This window comes from Aethalodelphis obliquidens, unplaced genomic scaffold (assembly GCF_003676395.1).
Source record: "Aethalodelphis obliquidens isolate GAN/ISIS:26980383/991018 unplaced genomic scaffold, ASM367639v1 scaffold7, whole genome shotgun sequence".
Taxonomy (NCBI): Eukaryota; Metazoa; Chordata; class Mammalia; order Artiodactyla; family Delphinidae; genus Aethalodelphis; species Aethalodelphis obliquidens.
Genome location: NW_020837951.1, coordinates 26924434 through 26933477, shown reverse-complemented (window position 1 = coordinate 26933477; position 9044 = coordinate 26924434). Strand labels below are relative to the sequence as shown.

At 44.3% G+C, this 9044-nt stretch overlaps 1 non-coding gene across 1 annotated transcript; it reads right to left on the bottom strand.

The window, feature by feature from the left end:
* Positions 1-2565: 2565 nt before the first annotated feature.
* LOC113620285 (U6 spliceosomal RNA) lies at positions 2566-2673 on the bottom strand. Its single transcript, XR_003432733.1, has one exon. It is a non-coding gene; the product is annotated as a U6 spliceosomal RNA (small nuclear RNA).
* Between the last annotated feature and the right edge of the window lie 6371 nt (positions 2674-9044).

The window sequence follows — 9044 nt, the reverse complement described above, 5'->3', positions numbered from 1 at the left end:
AGTATATAGTCGAAATCAGATTACTCTAATACTGTAATATAGTGGTGTGCTAACCACTTAACTCTAGTATAAATGTTAAAGGGCAAAAGTATTAAAAATAATTGTAGCTATAATAATTTATGAATACACAATATAAAAAGGGATAAATTGTGATATCGGAAACAAAAGGGGGGAAGTAAAAGGGTGGAATTTTTGTATGTGATTGAAGATAAGTCATTATCAGTGTAAAATAGACTGCTATATCTATAAAATGTTTTATGTGAACCTCATGGTAACCATAAAACAGAAACCTACAGTAGATACACAAAAGGTTAAGAGAAGAGAAAGCATATCAAAATGAAAAATCATCAGTTCACAAAGGAAGGTAGTAAGAGAAGAGCAAGGGAATAAGGGAACTACAAAACAGCCAGAAAACAATAAGATGTCATTAGTAAGTCCTCACTTGATTAGTAAGTCATCAAAAATTACTCTACTTGTAAATGGATTAAATTATCCAATGGAAAGTCATAGAGTGGCTAGGTGGATAAGAAAATAAGACCCATCTGTATCTGCCTACAAGAGATTCACTTAAACTTTAAGTATACACGTATGATGAAAGTGAAGAGATAGGAAAAAATATTTCATGTAAGTGGAAACCAAGAGAGCAGGGGTAACAATACTTATATCAGACAAAATAGACTTTAAGCTTTAAGTCAAAAACAGCAACAAGAGACAAAGAAGGTCATTAACTAATGATAAAGGGGTCACTTCATTAAGAGGTTATAGCAGTTGTAAATATATATGCACCCAACATCAGAGCACCTAGATATATGAAGCAAATACTAACAGATCTGAAGGGAGTAAGAAACACTACAGTAATAGTAGGAACTTCAATCCTGTACTTTCAACAATGCATAGATCATCCAGACAGAAAATCAATAAGAAAACAGTGGTTTTGGACAACATTATAGACAAAATGGGCCTAACAGATGTATACAGACTATTCCACCTAACAGCAGCAGACCATCCTTCTCAAAGGCATATGGAAAATTCTCCATCATAGATCATATGGTAGGCCACAAAACAAGTCTCAACAAGTTTAAGAAGATACAAAACATTGCTGAAAGAAATTAAAGGAGACCCAAATAAATGGAAAGATATCATGCATTAGAAGAAAGACTTAATGTTAAGATGGCAGTATGTCCCAAAGCAACCTACAAATTCAGTGCAATCCCTATGGAAGTTCCAATAATCTTTTTATGCAAAAAATGGAAAGGCTGGTCCTAAATTCATATGGAGGTTATGTATGAGCTCAACAACATGGACTTCTCACCAAGGCCAACTTGGCTATACTGCTGCTGAGTGCCCAACCTGCCAGCAGTAGAGAGCGATACTGAGCCTCCAGTATGGCACCGCTTTGATTACACTGGACTGCTTCCATCATGGAAGGGGCAGCACTTTATCCTTATTGGAATAGACACTTTGGACATGGATTTGATTTCCCTGAATGCAAAGCTTCTGCTAAATCTATCATCCTTGGGTTTACAGAATGCCTTATATACCATCATAGTATTCCACATAGCATTTCTTCTGATAAAGGAATTCCCTTCACAGCAAATAAAGTTCAACAGCTGGCCCATGCTCATGATAATTCACTGGTCTTACTATGTTCCCCAAGCCTCTCTCTTGTGTCTCATCTCTGCCCTCTGCTGGTTCAAGGGCTCAGGTTCTAAGCCTCGTTTAAGCATTGCAAGAAAAGCACATCAGATAGGGACCCAGAACACCCCTAACATTGTTTATAAACTGGGTTAACGGAAGTTCCACTTGGTTTCAGAAGTTCTTAATTACCCCAAAGAAGGCAATTTCCACATCTACTATCACAAGAACAAATGAAAAAAAAATCTACTCTAGAAAAGCAAGGAAAGTGAGTAATATATTGATTGGCATTCTTTTGGATCCTGTCATCTCTTCACAGAGTGACACTGAAGTTATAGGCTTACATTCCCTCACTGAGGGATGCCATTCAAGCCACCCTTGGATGAGCAGACTGAGAGAAACAGGCTCAGGGCTGTGCATGTGTACACGCCCGCATCTCCTTGCCATAAATCCAGCTTTTTCCATCCCTGAGTTCATAGAGTGCTGTGCTTGTTTAGATGGAATTGGAAGATAAGAAGCTGGGATCTCAGCCATGCAGGGTGGGAGAAACCAGCAAGCTAAGACTGAGTACAGGGCCAAGGAGGTTAACTCACCAATGAGGAGGGTCCTCGTGGATGATTCTCTAAAGGGTGTTGTGGATTGGGGCTTGCTCCACTTGTATTAGTTGGATAGGCCAACTGTAGTAACCAAAGTCTCCATGATGTATAATGGCTCAAATACATTCAAGTTTATTTTCACTCACAAGAAGAGTTCAAGACATTTCAAGTTGGTGGGGAACTATGCCCTGCACAGGCATTCAGGGAGCCAGGCTGACAGGCTTTGCAATTTAAAAAAATTGAAGTAGAGTTGATTTACAATATTGTGTTAGTTTCAGGTGTACAGCAAAGTGATTCAGTTATTTTTTTCATATTATATTCCATTATAGGTTATTAAAAAATGGAATGCTTCATGAATTTGCGTGGCATCTTTGTGCAGGGGTCCATGCTAATTTTCTCTGTATTGGTCCAATTTTAGTATATGTGCTGCTGAAGTGAGCACGACTTTGCCTTTTTTTTAAATTAATTTATTTTATTTTATTATTTATTTTTGGCCACATTGGGTCTTCGTTGCTGCACGCGGGCGTTCTCCAGTTGCAGCGAGCGGGGGCTACTTTTCGTTGTGGTGCACGGGCTGCTCATTGCGGAGGCTTCTCTTGTTGTGGAGCATGGGCTCTAGGCGTGTGGGCTCAGTAGTTGTGGCGCCCGGGCTTAGTTGCTCTGCGGCATGTGGGATCTTCCCGGACCAGGGCTCAAACCTGTGTCCCCTGCGTTGGCAAGTGGATTCTTAACCACTGCACCACCAGGGAAGCCCCACTTTGCCATTTTTAATAAACAACTCTCAAGGTTGCCCTGGAAGGGGAAAGAGGCACATACGAGGTTTTTATGGGCTAAACTTGGAATACCATTTCTTACTTCCCTTTGGTAAAACTAAATCATAGAGTCACATCTAACTGCAAGAGAGACTGGAAGAAGAGATAAATTTGGTGAGGACTAGCAATGTTGGACACAGCGTCTGTATCCAGGGGACAGTGTTGTGGTGTCTGGAGCAGGGCAGCAGGGGCTAAAGCCAAGATTTTGCTGGAATTTAGACAGGAGCTAGTATTCTGTTTGCACTGTTCTGCCCAGTTTGAAGTAAGATGTTAGCCAGCTGCAGGTGTGGAGATGGTTTTGGTGTTGGGACGGTTATGCATGCGAGTGTCCAGGCCCTGGAAAAAGGGGGCTCCAGGAATCAAGTAGGGTGAGATTCCCAGACCTGAACCGCAAGAACTGAGATTCAAGTCCAGGCTCTAGTGGTGATATTAAAGTCCAGTAATATGGACAGAGATTTGGGAGAAGGCTTACATGTGAGGGCTTACCTTGCAGATTCTTTGCCTATGACAGCAAAACTTAATTTCAGGTACCCCCTGCTATTGGGCTTTGGACTGTTTGGGTCAGGCTTGGTTCTGGGATAGTTTGGGGAGAGTCCTCCTCCTGATTTTCTTTAGCACCGTCTTTTCCAGAAGGGCACTCACATATGCCCTTCAAAGAGCTTCATATCCTCAGAAGAAAGGTGTCCTGGTACATGTGGCTTCCTCAAGCAGCCATACTCGTACTCCCCAGCTTTTAGGGATTTACATTAAAATAACCCTGGGACACAGGTCATAAATCTCTGATGTCCTGTGGTCTCACAGGACACATTCTGTCTCACAGTTTAGGCATGTAAACTAGGGGCTAAGTAACTACTAGATACTAAATGATTGTATATGGAGAGCTGGAACATGAATTGCTTGCTTTGTTTGCTGTCCTCTTTGGAGGTGGGCAGAAAATCTTAACATTTGCTCAGGGCTTTCTGAACACTGTCTTTTAAGGATGATACTGCATGTACTGTCTAGAGATGTTGTTGGAACAGATGTTGTGAGAGGCTCTTACACTCTAATATGCTGAGAATACCCATGTATCCCCCAGGCATCATCACAGAAAATCCTCAAACACATTCATAGCACTACAGGGCGTTGCCTTCCACTTGACCCTTCTGTTCTCTTGATTGTTCAGTGCACAAGGGTTATTAAGAAGCTGAAAGATGATGATTACACTCCATCGTGGTTGCCAGCTACGTGCTGGCAGATTTTTGAAAACAGATTCAGGAAACCACTGTAGACTAATGACATAATAGGATGTGGAAAATTCTGGTCTTGTTCTATGAAATAGCTGGCCTACAAAATATGGGATGGGAAAGGATGCTGTATACTGTAGTATTGAACGTAGATTCTAGTAAATCTGCCATTTAATGGCAACTTGACCTTGGGCTAATTTAAACTACTTCAGTGCCTAAGTATCCTCACTTGAGAAATGAGAATTCTCATGGTACTGACTTCCACAGGGTTATTGATAGGACTAAGTAAATGAGACAGTGTATGGAAAAGTGCTTAGCATGACGCCTGGTATATAGTTGGCCTTCAAAAATCATGTTCCTTCAAAAAATATATTATAGGCTAAGGTTTTTAAAAAACCTGTCATTTGAGTAAGAAAAAAATGGGAGATAAATCAGCCACCAAATAAAAACACTTGTTTTTAATGGTTAGAACTGAATCCTTGAAATTCTGCTGGTAAAAGGGAACATTTTTGATCATCTCCACCTGTATCAGTCCTTTTAGTTACCCACTCAGAGAAAATCTCAGATCAAGTGGGGAAACAGCCCAAACCAAAGTCTAGAGCAGAGGTTTTCGTGGTGTGAGCTCCAGGTCAGTCACATCAGCATCACAGGAAATTTGCTAGAAATACAAATTCTTGGGCTGGGGACGCCAGACCTACTAACTCTGAAACTCGGGGGCGGGGCCCAGAAATCTGTGTTTTAACAAGCCCTCTAGGGGATTTGTAAGCACAGGTTTGTGGACCCGGGCATAGAGCCGCCAGGGATAAATTTGTTGATAAAATGCGGCTGACGGTGCTTGCAGAGAACTTACCAGAGTTAATGAGCCCAGACCTGCATTCGCAGCTGCCTTCTGTGGTCACTGCCTTAGCCCTTCACCCCCTGCCCTGCCTCCTCCTGTGGCATCCTGGTTAATAGTCCCATCATCCACCCAGTTGCCGACTCTTCTCAATTCTTTTACTCTCACTTTTCATCCAACCAGACACTAGGAACCTGTTGATTTCCCTTCCCGAATGCTCATATCTCTCTCCTCCTCTCTCCCACTACCTCTTTTTGGGTTTAGGATGATCGTGCCATATTTTTGTTTCTGACCTTTGCTCTTTAGTTTCCCCACTCTCCTCTCCCCGCTGCCACAGTGTGACTTTACTAAAACACGGATGGACCGGTTGTTCCAAGGTTTCAAAATCTTCAAACACTGCAGACACATCCTTACCATGATATTCCCGGCTCTTCACAGTCTGACCAGAGACTACATTTCCAGCCTCCTCCACTTCCTACCCGTCTTGTACCATCTACTTTTGCTGCTCTGCCTTCTATTCTGTCGATTCCTAGCTCTTTCCTACCCCCTTGCTCTGCATATGTATTTGTCCCCTGCTTTGCATGTTCTTCTTCCTTATCTGCTTACTGAGGTTCTGTTTAACAGCTCAGTTCCCACATTGCCGACCCTGGAAATCATCCTTGACTCTTCTAAGGAGATCTGGAATCTTTCTTTTCGGTTCTCCAGCTATACTCCATTTTAAAAGCCGTTTACCACTCATACTGATGGTTTTCCTACTAGACTGTGAGCTTCCTCAGGGCCAGAGAATTGATTGTCTTATTCATCTTTGCACTCCAGCACTCCGCACCATGCTTAGCACTTATTAAGTAGCTGCTTAATAAATGTTTGGCAAAGGAATGGAGGAACGAGAGTAAATGTGTCGTTATAAGAGGATTTTCCTTTTAAGGAACAAAACCTCAGCTGCCCAGGCATAGACTCCTGCCTTTGAGAGAGCATTTATGTTCTGGATCACTGCAGCCGTGGAAGAGGAATACGCCTCTCGGGGGAAGCCGTGGGGGAGTTTGGGCAGGTGAAATGTAGTTATCCAAGTTGGCCCTGGGCCAAGGCTTCTCAGCGCTGCAGCCGAGGCCAGGGCTAAACACAAATGGGTACGACCTTCATCTCACATCCCTTCTGAAAGCTGCTCCTCTGGCAGCCCCGAGCCCCCTAACAGCTTGCCGGGGCCTGGGGTCAGATTCACTCACAGGGATGGGGCAGCCGAGCCCCGTGACCCCGCTGAACTGGCTGCTTGGCTCTCCGCTGCCTTTGGTCTAAGCACAGAGCCTGGTGCGGAAACGGAAGCTGGCCTGTGATCACTCATTCATTCCTTTCGGCTGCACTGCTGCATTCCTTCCAGCTTAAGTTAGAACATGCACTTGGCTTTGAGGACACAAGACCCCGGCACATAACAATAAATTGACCTCAAGTTACTGGCAGCTGAGTTCCTCACTGTGTGTGTGTGTTTATAGTTATTTCTAAAAGCAAATTCCCCTACCCAAATCACCAGGCAACACGTGCACAAATGCACAGAATTGAAAAGCCTTGGGCTTCCCTGGTGACGCAGTGGTTGTGAGTCTGCCTGCCGATGCAGGGGACACGGGTTCGTGCCCCGGTCCGGGAAGATCCCACATGCCGCGGAGCGGCTGGGCCCGTGAGCCATGGCCGCGGGGCCTGCGCGTCCGGAGCCTGTGCTCTGCAACGGGAGAGGCCACAACAGAGAGAGGCCCACGTACTGCAAAAAAAAAAAAAAAAAAAAGCCTTTTTGCAGATGACCTTAAATCCTTTATGGAAGAAAGTGCAGGTTAAACAAAAAGTGGCCGAGCCGGAATTTAAACTCAGGAAATCTGACTCCATGGTCTGAGCTCTGAGACCCCCACAACTTTGTGGCAGGTGGGCCTCTCAGAAGATCTACTTGGTACACCTGAAACTAATGTAATATTGTAAATCAACTATACCTCACTTAAGAAAAAGATCTACCTGGGAAGGTGCGGGTAGCAGGGGCCAACAAGCACAGCCAGGACTCCTGGGCCCTTGCTTGTTTAATATAGTAAAAACCATAGAGCCTTGGTTCTTCCACAAGTAAATGACCTTGAGGGTGGCCACAGGAGACAGGCAGAAGAATGCAGAGTAAAGAACGAGGCCCGTCCTTTATACAAAGCAATCTCACATTCAGTCAGTATTGCGCCTCTCAACCATTCTCCAGACAAGACTTTTATGCCCAGAGCAGAGACTTTCCCCTAAACAGCAATATTCCTGTATGTTCTACTTTTCATTTCCTTGATTCTCCCTCCAAAGGTCTCCAAGCAATTTACAAACTGTAGGTTGTGTTTGCAGTTTGGACCCTTAAAGTTTATCTTTCTCTCCCCTCTCACTTTTCCTTTGTCTTTTATGATTGTGATTGAGAAAGAGGAAGAGCTGGGAGACCGAAGCTCATGAATGTATATGAAGCCATTATATCTGCCAGGTGAGGTGCGTGCTCAGGCACTGTTTTTTAAATGTTTGTCTCCGCATTGCCAGAACTGCTTTAGAGCTTTTTCCTCCAATTGCACAAATTCATTACTTAGTCTTTTACTGTATCTATTTATAAGTCCACATGGACCCTCTGGGAGGCCCACTTCGGGCCTCAGAGCTCCGGTAATGAAGCCTGGCTCACTCTACTTTGATATATCTCCCTGCTATTGCTGCTTGGGGGATAGAGAGTGTGCCCACCTGTTTTTTGGAAGGTCAGCCTGACAGAGGACAAAGGATTTTAAATTGTGCTCTGTGGAATCCTGGAATTTTGAGTAGGCTGCCTAGAGCTCTAGGAAATAACAATAATAAAATCAGCTATGGACGTTGTTTTATTTTTCAAGGCACGATGATTTTGGTTTGGTTGTTAAACTTTTTCTAGGGTTAAAAGAAATACCTAGTGTAAGCAGTTTGTTGTAAGAGTTAACCACAGGCATGGACCGAGCGTGTATGGGGGAGCCAGCTGAGTGGTTACTGGGGACATTCTGTGGTTGTGACTTGCCCCAAATAGAGATTTGTCACTTGACCAGGATGTCAGCCCCAAGAGTACCTGGCAATGGTAGGCACTCAATAAATATTTGTGGGAGGAATGAATGAATGAATTTTCTGACTACTCTGTGTCCTCTGATGGCCCCACTTGCAGGCTTCATTCTGCTCCAGATCTTGTGCTCATTTCTACCAAGGACGGCTTTGCTGTAGGGGCCTCATGTGCTTAGAGTCAGGACCCTCAGGCCAGATTGGGACCAAGTGACCCCATCATGACTCATTGACTGATCCCAGTATTGCTCCCCTGATCTCCTTTCCTGCATAAGACTGCTCCCAAGGGAATTCCTGGGTGCTTGGCTCACCTTTGGTCCTAGCTCTTCCCTCTCCCTTCTGGTGATGGCTCAGGTGGTAATTCTGGTCCCCGTTCTTTAGTTCCCCTGATTCAAGGACAGAAGCTCTGGGGTCCTGTCACTCTGGGGTTTTTCTCCAAATAAGTGCCTTTTCTCTTAACTCTAGAGTCTTGGCCACCAACTGCGATAACCAGGTCCCTGGAACTAAGAGCTTTGTAGCCTGGGTGTCCCTGGAATATGCTTCTCTAGGTAGCCAGACTTTCCTAGCAGAGAGCTGAGCACCTGAGTAAGGGGGCGGGGCTGTCAGGGCTTGACTCAGGTTCTCTTCTAGAGTGACCCCTGGTGCTCCAGTCCCCCAGCCTCCAAACTCTCCAGAACAGTCAAGATTCTCAGACTAGAGTGCAGAGGGAAGGGAAGTCTTCTTCCCTTCTACCCCACTGGTCATAGGTAAGTTAACAGCATTACAAGTGCCTCAACTAACAAACACATATAGTGACTCCTTGGGAAAATTTTGGGGTCCCTAGCCTGTTTGCTCTCTGAGGTTGCATTTGTAACAAATCATCACCAAAAAAACTTCTTTA